The sequence below is a fragment of the Ursus americanus genome, chromosome 29 (assembly GCF_024610735.1).
Source record: "Ursus americanus isolate L20-20 chromosome 29, mUrsAme1.1.p, whole genome shotgun sequence".
Lineage (NCBI taxonomy): Eukaryota > Metazoa > Chordata > Mammalia > Carnivora > Ursidae > Ursus > Ursus americanus.
Genome location: NC_142155.1, coordinates 16,989,558 through 17,004,381, shown reverse-complemented (window position 1 = coordinate 17,004,381; position 14,824 = coordinate 16,989,558). Strand labels below are relative to the sequence as shown.

The 14,824-nt window shown below is 31.6% G+C and overlaps 1 protein-coding gene across 1 annotated transcript in view; it reads right to left on the bottom strand.

Annotated features, from left to right (window-relative positions):
• EYS (EGF-like photoreceptor maintenance factor) overlaps positions 1 to 14,824 on the bottom strand; it is a 1,472,906-nt gene that overhangs the window by 893,238 nt on the left and 564,844 nt on the right.

Sequence of the window (14,824 nt, the reverse complement as noted above, 5' to 3'; positions counted from 1 at the left end):
CCTACATCATAAGCAGTTAGCTGGATAGGAATGTGTAACCAAAGAAAATTAAGACAATCTATAACTTTGAATTAGTGATGATTTAATTGCTGAGTAACTACAAACATTTTTTGTCTTATTTTGTGCTTAAAATTATCTTAAACCTGCATAAAAATGTAAACTAATAACTATAGTTAGTTGCTTCAAATTCTAAATTTAATGTGTCCCAAGCTTAAGACCTATTTAAAAGGAAGTGCTATTTTCATATTCTACCATGTTGCACTAATTTATTTTTAATATATCATTTAAATAACTAAACATAAAACATGTCAAAACTATATATATTTATAGTTTTTCAGAACTATATGATTAGAGAAAAATTCTGAAATAGGACTCACAGAATTACGAAGCTAATAAATTTTAAGTTAGCGGTAATTTTATATGATTGACAACATTATTTGCTGAATTGTTCCCATTGGTTGTAACATGACTACGATATTCACCATCGTCATACATATTCTGTGTTGCTCAGCCCATCTTTATCCTCTTCGCCCTGTAATGACTCAATTCTCTCACACTTTTGTGTATTCAAATTACTGTAAAATCTTTACTCATCCTGCTGTAATATGATGTCAGGTGGCTATCCCTTGGCTCCAATTCCAAATATACAAAATAACCCTGTCCAAATTATTTTTTATTATCTCTGATGATGAAAGTAATACCACTAGGCTACAATGTAATGAGAAACAGAGATGTGTATGTAAACCATAAATTCTGTGCCAGTGTCTAATCACATATTCACAATCCAAATAATTAAGAAATAATTTGTGTTTTTGAGATATTTGATAAATATTAAAATATAAAATTAAGATCATTAGTGTGGAGAGTTTTTAGACATGAAGTATATGCCTATAGGCCCTAGTCTGGAAAACACTACCAAAAGGACACCATAAGGGTTAGATCCTACCTAAAGTTAGGCAATATCAAAATGTGATAAGGGAGTTGATTTTTATGCCACATACTAATTTCTATGATTAGAGTGAGATCACTTGCCTTTGAAAAATTAACAAAAGATAACAGATATAGAATTATACCTGAAGTGCTAAAGCATGGGGAAATTTAAATATTTTAAGGAGTTAATGTTTTCAATTCAGCAAAATTGGTTTGTACCTTTGAACCAAAACTTTATTTCAAATAGTGCACTATTAAATTTAGAATGTTAGAACAAGAAGGAGTTCCCAAACAGTTTTTCTATATATATATGTGGAAGATCTTTAGTAATTATCTAAATATCCAGGATATGCAGAGACATGTAAATCTGTAATTATCCTGACACAAAACTTATTTATGCACAACTCAAAACTGATGTATGGAAGTCACTCAGATAATGAATGTGTCTGACTAATCTTTCTACATTTGCCTTGCTGCTTATCATTGTATGACCTTAAAAAGAATGCCACCTCTTAGTATTAGTTATAAGAATAAGTGGTATATGAAGAGTCCAAGAAAGAAATGGTTCTTTACTGGACAATAACTATGTAAATATCTTAGGCCTTGTGTTTACCAGTGTAAAGCAGTTAATTCTATTTTTTAGCTATATTTTACAACTTTGGGGGTAAATTATATAAAATATTTGCAAATTAAAAGCACAGAAAATTGATTGATACTGTACAGTTTTGAGGGATACCCTGATGTGGAGGATCATAAGTGATCAGTGGATAATTTGCAAGCACTGGGTCTGTTTATTGGCTGAAAAAATGCTCAAATGTATATTTAACAATTTTATCTAAATGTGGTTTTAATAGAGGGTTATAAATTAGCTGTTGCAGATGTAACTAGATCCTGTCCTAGACCTGATAAAAAATACATTAACTCTGATAGCTACTTTTCATTTTATTTATGGTCTCAAGTTCAATGGGTTCAATTTCACAAGTAAATATTCCAGTGAATATTTTTACTTTTAGTTGGTGTCCAATCACTATAATAAATTTCCCCTTCCTTACCTGTTTTATTATATAAGTTCCAATTCTTTTTATTTCTTGCAATAGGGCGGCTCAAAAAAATCAGTCCCCATAACTATGATATTTTGAAAGCATATTACAGGATAAATAATTGAGATATAGACTTGCATTATTTTGTCCCCCCCCCAAAAAAAAACATTTATTCTCTTCTGCACTTTGAACTTTTATACTACAGGGACAGAAGTAGAAGTTGGCTTTTATTTTAAAGAATACAGAGTATGATATTTGGGTTTCCTGGAGAAATAACCAGGCAAAGAACTTTGAGGAAGAGCAAGATGAAGGAAAGGGTTGAAGATAGAAAAGTAAATATTCCAAGTATAAGAGAAGAAACACAATTCTTTATATAGTATATCTATATAAAGTATATCAATATATACTATATAGTATATCTATATACTATAGTACATCTTTTTATAGTATATCTATAGTATTCTTTAGTAGGGTATGTTGTCCTACTGTGCTGGGGTTTTAGAGTAGAGTGGATTTGATTCAGAAAAGAAAAAGAATGTGGCACTTCTTACAAACATGTACACACGTAGATCTGCTATATATAGATACCTCATCCAGGATTGCTAAGAGACTGCAGTCAGGGCATATGCATAGTATAATGGTAGCAATCTACAGAAATGAAGCAAGATGGTTTTCAGACAAGAGTGTTGACCCAGTTGCAGTATGGCATACAGGGATGAGTCTGGACTCTTAGATGTACCTACTGATTTAGAATATACCACTAGTCTATACTGAAACTAAGGCTGATTTAAAAATGCTTATGTGATAAAATAGAACAAAGAGAAAACAAGCATACATCTTCATGGTACTGAGTGAAATAAAGGAGACTATGAAATGCTTCTGAAAATCCATTCTGTATCCAAGTCACATAATAAGTTATTGATATTTTGTCCCATAATGGAAGACTGTGCTTTTTATGTGGAAGCAATTATCCTAGGAATCCATTCAATGACTCAAATTTATATAAGGCTACTGGCATGGGACACTCATTAAGAGACACACAGGCTTCCAATGAAAGGAATCATAGAATAAATAGTGAGGAAAGAAATATCTGACTTGTTGTTTTCCCAGTGAGTTGTTTTCTCATTACTCCCAGGAAGGAGAGACTAGCAGTGTGTTTTTAAAAGCCCATTAAAGAAAGATAATGTAAGACATGCCAGCAGGGGTAGGAGACAGAAGTTAGGGCAATCAACCACTTAAAAAAAAGAGAGATTTAATGTGACCCCTAAGTTATCTGATATAAAATATAATTTCAGTTTCCGAAAATAATAGAAACCCACCCAGACTCCCCCCAATTTCCATGGAGAAATGGCAGAACTATGGAAGCAAACAGCAGCCTGATATACACAGATGGTATCTTCTGAGGTGTCCAAGCTGGCAATTCTGGCCAAGTGTTGCAAAGCCAAGTTGAGCCGCAAAGGGCAAAATTGTTTCTTCTCAAATTAATGATGTAAACTTGACTTTGAATGTTTGCACTAAAAAGAAGAGTCCTTTACTTGCCTCTCCTACATACCTTTTAAGACTAAGATATATTCATGTGACCCCAGGTTATGTGAGAAATGCCAAGACACATTAATGAAATTCAATATTATACCATCCTATGATTTGGGGCTTGGCATGCACTTATATTTTAACTTAGAGAAATTAAGTAATTAGTATTTCTTTCTTTTCTTTCTTTTTTTTTTTTTTAAATAATCTCCACACCCAACATGGGGCTTGAACTCACAATCTCAAGATCAGGAGCTGTATGCTCTTCTGACTGAGCCAGTCAGATGCTCCAAGTAATTAGTATTTCTTACACTGGGGGGGGGGGGGGGATGATTCATGCCACTTACACTTTCATTGTCAATACTCTCCATGATAGTCACAAATATAACTGCTTCTCCAAAGCACTGTAGGATTTCAAACAAGGAGAAAAATCTGATGGGAGTTCAGTTCCTGCCTAGCAAATCCAAATTCGGTCAGTCAATATCAGCCAGTTCTACTTCAAATACAAAATGTTGTGATATATGCTGTGCAGGATCGGGAAGCAAACAATTGGCCAAAAGAAAGAAGTACTAGGATCAGATGGAAGAAAAGAAAGCAAAGTGAACTTGGAAATAAGAACAGCGTTACTCTTCAAGTGTACAGAGGTTGGGATTAATTCTATTAAGAGATGGGACACTGAAGTTATAGATAGAATTGGCCAAAAAAAATTATTAATCTTCATAAATGGTTCCCAGTTTAAAGATCTTAAATTTATATTCAAAGTCACATTGCAGCCCCCAAATTTATCTAAATACATTTTCATGAACTTATAAATTTGGAATTACACGGATGATGTTTTCAAGAAATACGGACTGGTAAAGGAACAGAAAAATACGATGATCAGTGACATCTATGGTCATTGCTGTTCTCCCAACACATGCTAATACTGTGCTTCTAAACTGAAGAGTGATAAAAATGGTATATTTAACATTTCATATAGTAACATCTCACATGGTTGACCAATTGTAGGAGATAAAGCTTATCTACATTTTTTTCTCTGAACATAAGCTTATATTTATAGTAATAGAATAAATCATATAAATCATAAACTACAAATTATAAGAATGGTTTTATTTTCTATACACAATTCTGAAAAGACATTTTAAATGGGCTTAAAGTTCAGTACCTGGAAGTAAGTGCTTACATTTTCAAATTTTCCATATAAATCCTAAATAAGCGATAGATATGAGATCAATAAACCCACAAATGCAAACTGTCTATTCATGTTGCCAAGAAACCAGATGGCATCAAAGTTTAAAAAAAAAAAAAGAGCTTTTCCAATACCCATATAACATCTGCCCACTTCAATTATTAGACACTCAAGAGATACCAAGGATGTGATTTAATATCTTATAAATCATATAATTTTATGAATAAACCAATGATATATATGTATATTATTAAAATTATTCCATTCATTACATCCTTTATAATTTTAATGATATTAAATAATATATAATAAATATTAGAGATCACTAAACTAAAAAGTAGATCACTTCTTTTAAGTTAATTTCCTTAAAGGAATCAAAGAGAAATTTTGCCACACTTACATATGCCTGTATTGTTATACAGTAAGTATTTAATTTGGACTATTAAAAAAGACTTTAACTCATCAATTTTATTTTTTCTTCCATTAATTTTATGAATTCTGAAGTCATGAACTCATACATCCTCTAAGTATTTAATTTGGACTATTAAAAAAGACTTTAACTCATCAATTTTATTTTTTTCTTCCATTAATTTTATGAATTCTGAAGTCATGAACTCATACATCCCTACGGGTTTTTAAGGGTCTTCATTTTCTTATGTATTGATATATTGAAACATAGTTAATTACATGATAATTTGTTTTCATTCATAGGGATATGTGGTTTTGTGATACTAAAGAATATGTTTAAAAATATTTACAGATCAGCAGTCCTTTCCATATGTTTTAAGTACTTTTATTTTATTTCCTGAAAAATTATTAGATTATTTTATTAAACACAAAAAGAGGAGGAAAGTCTACACGAGAGAAGCTGTAGTGTCTATACAGTTCTATAGGTCCTAATTCTAAAACTTATTATGTCCCTAGGTCAACAGAATTGGTTTAAAGATTCACTCCAGCTAGCTCTTTTACATCATTTACCTTAGAAGGCTTTGGGCTAACAGTTCCTTCTGACAAAGCCACAGAATTACACAAAGGCAGGAGACCAAGGGTCTGTTCCCACTTGACTAGAGACAATGATTTTCACATAAATGGTCAGGATATTTTTACATTTGAATCCATATAAACAACAATGCCTAAAAAACATAGAGCCATCCTTGACTCTCTCTTCTACTCCCACATTCGACCAATATTAAATTCTTTGATTTTTACCTCCCAAATTTCTTTCAACCCTACCAATTTACTCCCTCTTCATGGTCTTTTTCTGGACTCACATCACCCTTATCTAGGTCACTGCAGTTCTTGGTACTTTATCTCCTTAGCCAGATAAATTGTTCACAAAAGTTATTTCTCCAAAATGTGACCATTTAACTCCCTGCCTTACAAGCCTTTAAAGAAACTTCTCTACTTTTTTATGGATTAAGTCCAAAGTCCTACAATCATCTTTTACAAATCTCTTGAGGGTCTGGCTCCTTAGTATTTTAGCACACCTACTTTTGTCACACCTTCAGTATATTTTTAATTTAAATGAAAATGAAATTCTTGTAACCCAGCAAAGTCTTCATGCTATTTTACCTTTCCTTGCTTCATGTTTTTTTCTTCTGCTTTTGTTATGAAATATATCACTGTGATGAGCTCCTCCTTTAAGATGGAAGTCAAAAGACACCTCCTTTTGAAGCCTTAAAGAACCCATCAAAATAGAGTAGGTAACTTTTTACTGTATTCCCCCACTGAAGATTTATGTCTTTATAGTGTGTTGCCCGTACACACAGTTACATTTATTTTTACAGGTTTCTTTGGTAAACTATAAACTTATTTATTTAAGATATATATTTATCTCTAAGCCTTTAAATATATGACAGGTCAGAAACAATAAATGTTTGTTGTATAAACAGATGAGTTAGTTAATTTTAAAAAAGATATTGACATAGAGTGAGTAGGTTATATATGACACAATATAATGCTATTCTGAATATATGTGATCAATATATATAAAAGCAAAGTGAATGCCTTTCTATGTCTAAAGTACTGGGAGATATTAATAATTCTCTCTCATTCTGTATTCTCTCTCTCACACACACGTACACACACATACACACACACTCTCTGTTTCTGTCTCTCTCTCTCTTACACAAATAGTTGCACTGATAATTCAATTTAAACTACTTGTAAGATAATCTTCAAAAATCTCATTATTAGGTTTATAGTTCTTCCAGACCTAAATATTTGAGAGAAGCTTGGAAAACTTTTATGGGCGAGGAAAAATCATCCTATTAAATTTGGAAGGCAAGAAGACTTTTCAGCCATATAAATTGGTCTACAAAAGGTATTGCTAAGGAACTAAAGTATGCTGTAAATGTACTGATGCCCTGACCTGTAGAGATACAGTAATTCCACTGACAATAAGAAGTATGAGCAATTTTTTTTTCTTTCTTTACTGCCCAATGTCTTTGATGAAAAAGTACTGTCAAACTAGACTGCAGAGTGTGGCATTAAAGTTTAATTCTGTCCAATCAGGTAGGCAGAGATCAAATTCTGACACTGGCTTTTATTGTGGAAGAGACGGAACTTCCTGAAAACTCTTTTAAACCACTGCAGCAAACCACAAATACTATAATAGCCAAGAGGAAACATTTCCAGCTTTAATTTTTTTCTTCATTGTTAAAATATCTGTATAAGTATAATGTAAAATATAATCAGAAATTTTGTTCTTTTTTCTTTCTTTCCCCCCCCCCCGCCGCCCAAGCATTTTAGTTTTATTTCAAAGTTTAACCTTACCCTTTATTTAATCCTTAAGATTCCTGGTCAACCTTTTGCATAAGCACTGTTACATATTAGGTAATCCTATAAATTCACTACATTAACAACAGGAAAATAAAATAGTAAGTAACTTTTTGAATAACGACATATTTGCTTAAAATTTCCATTTGACAGATTTCCATACAGCTAGTTACCAAAACAGGAACTCACTAAACCTTAAAATAAACAAATATACTTTTGAAAAAAAAAGAGTATTAAACTGTTATTGTAACTGCTGATAAACAGAAGTTAAAAATCACATCATTCTAAGAGTAATTGCTGAATGATGCATACACTGAAAAAATGTATTCTTTTTTATATTTTGTTTTATTTTTTATTGAAGTATAATTAACATACGGTGTTATATTAGTTCCAGGTGTACAATGTAATTATTCAACAATTCTATATATTTCTCAGTGATCATCAAGATAAGTGCACTCTTAATCCCCTTTACCTATTTCACCCATCCCCACCCACCTCCCCTTGGGCAACTGCCAACTTATTTTCCATATTTATGAGAGTTTTTTGTTTGTATCTTCTTTTGTTTGTTTTGTTTTTAAAATTCCACATATGAATGAAATCATGTGAAACTTTGAGATTCAAACCTCAAGGATATTGTTTTATACAGTAGTATTTCAAGAATTACTTGCTGAATTAAATTTCATGATAATTAGCATTATCATGAAATTCATGTCTTTCTCAATTCTAATCTTTTGAAATTAAATATTTGCCTGAAAGATATAGCAATCACCAACTTTCAGTATAATTATATGAGTAATGAGTAATGTTCTTATTTTATTTTCTACATGTGGTAAACTAAACTAAAATGACCTTAACTATGTCCTCAAGAGGAATAAAAATCTATATAAAACTTAATATTGTGAAATACAGAAATCTTTGTGTGTTTTATAGAGTCGAATCCATCATATTGAATAAAGAGGGTTTCTCTGTCACTAATATAAATTTTCTTTTTAACACAAACATTTTTGGGGGGATTTACTGTCATATTTGGTGTGTTTGACATTGCTTTGTGTCTAAAAAATACAAATTTATCTTTTAAAAAATAATGATTTGGTCATTAATTATTGTCAGATATTTTGAAAGGCAAACTAGAATATAAATGCTCACCACTGATCATATATTTTTACTTATTTACATAAGGAATGATGATGAACATGTATATCACAATAGCACTAAACAGAGAAGAAAGTACATGCAATATATTCAGTCAATTTCAAAGGTTATGAAAAGGTTGAAAATATGCAAATATTAATATAATTCTACCTTAGTATTATGATGTTGATTTAGTAAAATTATATTTCAGAGTGATTTAATTTATTGATGTTTTGAAAATCTGTAATTCATGTTAAAAACACAGTGGTTAAAGCAAATAGAAAAATATCCCCTGCTCATGCATTAGAAGAAATATTGTTAATATTTTTTGGAGGAAACAGTTATCAATTATTTAATTCTTGAAAGAGGAATGGAAATAAATCTCAAAACCAAATATTGTGCAGTCACTTGAGAAAAACAGAATAAAGATCCAAGAGTTTTAACTTAGTAATGAAGATGAAATGTATCCACATCCCCACTTTCTTGGCCCTGGCCTATGTTGAACAATTCTGCAGACAACTCTTAGCACAGGTCAGTGAGGAGAGGTAACATGAAAAATGATGAGCTCTAGAGACTATCCAAGAGTGTTTACTAACTATATAAGCACTTTTGTTTGTTTATTCCCATCTTTCTGTGCTTTGAAATAATTTCAATCTATACGCTCCTGTAAAAGGCAAGCAATTTCCAGGCTAAAGTCAACACCAACCAACTAGGTTCAAACCATTCTCTGTCGATCTACAGATTTAATGCAATCCACATGAAAATACGAATAACTTTTTCCACAGAACTAGAAAAAATAACACTAAAATTTGTATGGAACCATAAAAGACCCTGAATAGCCAAAGCAATCTTGAAAAACAAGAACAAAACTGGAGATAATCACAATGCCAGATTTTAAGATATAGTACTAAGCTGTCGCGATCAAAACAGTATAGTACTGGCACAAAAACAGACACATAGATAATGGGACAGAATAGAGACCCCACATACAAACCATGCTTATAAGGTTAATTAATCTACAACAAAGGTGTCAATAATATATAATGGGGAAGAGACAGTTACTTCAACAAATGGTACTGGGAAAACTGGACAGCTACATGCAAAAATAATGAAATGGGACCATTTTCTTATACGATATACACAAAATCAAAATGGATTAAATAACTAAATATGAGACCTGAAGCCATAAAACTCCCAGAGGAAAACATAGGCAGTAATTTCTTTGACATTAGCCATAGAAACATTTTTCTAGATATGTCTCCTCAGGCAAGGGTAACAAAAGCATATTAAACTATTGAGACTACATCAAAAGCTTTTGCATAGCAAAGGAAACCTTCAACAAATGACAAGGCAACTTACTGAACGGGAGAAGATATTTGCAAATGATATATCCAATAAAGGGTTAATATCCAAAATATATAAAGAACTTATACAGCAAAACACCAAAGAACCCACAAGCAATCCAATTAAAAAAATGTGCCGAGGACATGAATAGACATTTTTTCCAAAGACATACAAATGGACAACAGATACATGAAAAGATGCTCAACATCACTAATCATGAGGGAAATGCAAATCAAAACCACAAACAAGATGTCATATCACACCTGTCAGAATGGCTAGAATCAAAATGACAAGAAATAACAAGTGTTGGCAAGGATGTAGAGAAAAGGAACCCTTGTGCACTGTTGGTGTTAATGCAAACTGGTGTAGCCACTGTGGAAGATAGTATGGAGGTTCCTCAGAAAAGTAAAAACAGAAATACCACATGATCCAGTAATTCTACTACTGGGTATCTACCGAAGGAAACAGAAACATTAATTCAAGAAGATATATGCAACACTGTGTTCATCATAGCATTATTTATAAATTTAATTTTTGATTCTTGGTCAAAGGTTTACTTTTTGGAGAGAGTAAACAAAATAAAAAGTTGTTAGAGGATTACATAGTCCATCTGATATTTCTGAAAACATAATCTATATGTAATGGAAAGCCACCTAAGTGTGGCTGTTAAAATACAGACGTTTTACTCCAACTTATAAAATGAATTATCTTGCAGCAAAGGTGATTGATGATTGCTGAAAATAAGTTATATAGATCAGTACCCTTTCCCTGTATACTTCATAAGTTATGTACCACCTCTGATTTTTCTATCCAAGCATAGAAAAAAATAGCATCTATCTTTCCTTACTTATGATATGAGGGGATTCAGGAAGGCTTACTTATCTCAGATATTTGATTTAACAATATGTTATGGTTGCTGAGATCTTATAATTAAAAATTTATTAGCTTTTCCTGATTTTGTTGAGTATTATTTTAAAAGGAAAAATACCAGTGTGAGTAATCAAATATTTTTTACCTCTTTTTAAATATAATACATATAGTAGTGTGAACTAACTACACTCAGTTCATGGCAGAAAGTGTAATGAAGCTTAGGTGAATGAGAAGGGCAAGAATATAAAACACTTCAAGACTATAGAGGCAATGACCAAGAAGAGTTGAGTTTGGAGGAAATATCAAAGTGAGGGGACATTTCCAACTGGACAGTGGGAAAGTTGTGGCAGATGGAAAGGGACTCTGCAAAGCCAAAAGCAGAGAACACCAAGGAAAAAATTGTCTGGAACAGGATTTCACATATTAAAAACAAAAACAAGTATCTTTTTGTCTCAGTGCTTTGTTTTATAAATTATTTGCTATATTCTTTATAATCTACATGGTGCCAGAGAAAGAGTTATGTATAATGTTTTTACTTATTTCTATAGCCCTCTGCTGTGTGATTCTAATTTGGATTTTAGTGTAATTTCAACATAGTTTTTATGGTTTAATAAAACTTGCACACATTAAAATGCTATTAAACTGTTACACATGGTTAATAATACTTATGGACTTCTGAAAGCAGCCATTATTAAACTGAACAAAGTCATTAATGTCTTTAAACTTTGTACCAGGATATAAACTACAAAAGAGATGTTTAACTGTATCTACAGAATAGTCATGTCATCTGACTATATACACTTTTTTCTTTTTTTACTATATGTATATATTTTTTGCATTAGTACTCTAATAAAGATTTTTAAAAAATCTCACTGTATTCTAAAATTGACTTTTCCACTGATCATGACTTTGAATGCAATTGATAGTACAAAACTCCTATGCTTTTGATCCTTCATCTATGTACTAACTAGATTACCAGAGGCAATCTCTATAATTTTCGGCAGCCCTAAAATTCAATGTATTAGAAAGAACTGCAGCCCTAAAATTCAATGTGTTAGTAAGAAACATCCATTTGAGTTTAGGACTAAAAATACAATAATAAATTATTATATTTTCTGAATAAAAGGTTATTTTCATTTATTTTAAATAAGAAATAATGACAAAGATTTTAAAAAATCTTATCAATTATTGACCATATTTTTTATTTTCAACATTCATGTTATTAATTTAATACATCTTCACTGGGCAATATAAATGAACTCACTCAAGAGTTTGAGTTGCTGAACACATATATTACCAAAAATAAATTTAAGTATTTGAAATGTCCTGTCACGTCTCCAGAAATGATCCAAAGCATGATTATAAAATTGTCTTTAAAGTATGATTGAATTACTTAAACATTATGTTCCTTGGAACCTAATAGCCCAGTTATTTTTTATCTAAAACTAATTCCAGCTTATTTTGCTTGAAATGGTTAACTGATTTAATTTATGTCAGTATTCAAAGCAATATTACCTAGGTATTTGTCCATAGTAATGAGGAAACTAGCTACATATCACTGGCTTATTCATTTTACCATCTTCAAGGATCATATTCTAAAAGGTCAGACTTCAGTACGTCCTTTCTTTTTTCTTTCATTTTTTTTTTTAAATTTAAGGACTACCCATTCCTTTCAAAATTTAGTTAATGTCAAGAAGATTAAAAATGAATACTGGCATTTCTTTATTTTTTAAGATTTTATTTTAAAGTATTCTCTACACCCAACATGGGGCTCAAATTTACAACCCCAAGATCAAGGGTTGCATGCTCTACCGACTGAATCAGCCAGGCACCCCAATACCTAGCTGTTCTTAAAATGTAACATTGTTCTAGTTATAAAGTAATCTAAATGAATCAGACATCTTCATGAAAAAAATCTGCAATGACCGAAGTACAAATCTGACACAACTCAGACCTAGAGAAGCCCGACATTCAATGTCTGCAGAGTAATGTGGAAATATTTCAATGGGTCCATATATGCTCATCAATTTCACCCTGGATTTAAACCACCATACCACACATAGTTAAAGTAGGTTCTCAGTTATGCCTCTGCATTAATACATGCTTCTACTCTACTGCTTTAACTGGGCAGGCCTATTACTTAAAACAGTCTTGTAGACACAGAAATAATTCAATAAAGAAGAATCTGGTCAAAGAATAGGGATATAAAAGAGTCATATGAGATATCTGGGTAAACAGCAATAAAGATCAATAAAACAGGCATAAAAATGTTAGTAACTGAGACTCTGAGTCAACTTAAAAAGTTCTGTAACAAAAAGTAAGCCAAGTTATTGGCACTTGAAGAAAAATGAATTCTTCAAATAAATTACTTTGGAAACAGAAAATAACATGGTTTGCTAAGTGGGCATTATATTTACAATAAAAAAAAAAAAAAACACCAAAAAAACCCAGCTACTTAAAAAGTCCATATGCACTGAAAAGTAAGAGAAAGTAAATAATATTCTCCCAAAGAAAAATTTTATAAAACCAGATTAAAAAGGGTGAGAAATAAGTAGTTTTGTACAATTTTTAAAAAATATATTTTTTATTTATTTTAGAGACAGAGACAGTACAAGCAGGAGGGACAGAGGGAGAGGGAGAGAGAGAATCTCAAGCAGACTCCCCACTGAGCATGGAGCCTGACAAGGGCTCTTTCCCAGGTCCCTGAGATCATGACCTGAACAGAAACCAAGAGTCGGACACTTATCCAACTGTGCCACCCAGGTGCCCCAGGTTTCATACAATTTTTTACATAAAGAAAAATGATTATTTTATTATGGTTTAAATAAGTTTACCACAGGTTAATCTTTAACCCACACACAAATATATGATTTAACTTGCAAAACTTTCCATCCCATGAAGTGTTTGTTTTTGTAAATAAACGGTTTGAGGATAGTGCTAACTTGGCACCAACACTAATGGCTACTCACGGTCACTGTGCAAGTCCCTTAGAAACTGTAACTTATAAGGCATTTAAATTTACCATTCACAGATTTTCAGGAGCTTTCAGGAATATTGAATCAACAGTGAAAAATTTTAAAACAGACAACTCTTATTTAAATGACGTTTGAATAACCTTGTAGCTGTAATGGTTGCCTATGCTTGTCCCTGGGAGATGAGCCAGGAAAAGAGGGAAGCCTCTTCAGTCTAAATTCTTTTGACTTCATGCTTTAAGAAAGGTCAGCCTAGCTAGCCCATGACTACATCCCCTAAAAGGAAGATTTATAGAGTAGCTTTTATAGTTCTTGAATTAACAAGGTTGTAAAAACACATATTTTAGTTTTAGGTTCACTTATTTCTATTTTTCTTTTTTTTTATTGAACAGAATGGGTTTCCACGAATGGAACCTTGATTTATAACATCATATTGGAAATAAACATTCAGCTTACTTTTGCTGACTTCATCCAGGCACTGATTAGGTTATAACCCAGAGGGTCCTTGCAGTGGTCAAGTGGTCATTTTTATGATATTTTACGTAATTATAGTTGATATTAGAAATGTGTTTACTTTCTATACTTTATCAAACCACCAGAGTAAAATAAGCAAAATTCAAGCTTAAAAATACAAAATACACACACACACACACACACACACACACACACCCAAATAAAAATGGCATGTTAGGCAATATGTAATAAAGAATAACTGTGTCATAATAATAAGTTAACACTGTCTACATATGTTAAATGAAACAATAATAATCTTGGGTTTACGTGAAATTATCATCTATGTGTGCCTTAGTAGAGATACGCTCCAAATAAAATGATACTGCATTGATCAAAATAAATAAGAGGACAAAAACACACTGTAGGTATTGAACAAAGAAAATATGGTGGTGGTAATATTAAATGTAATGCAGAATATATTAATAATTTTAAAAAGAAATAATAATTAATAATAATGATAATTGACAAAATATAGAAATAATATAAATACTTTACCACTAAATATGCACCAAAATACACATGATATTTCA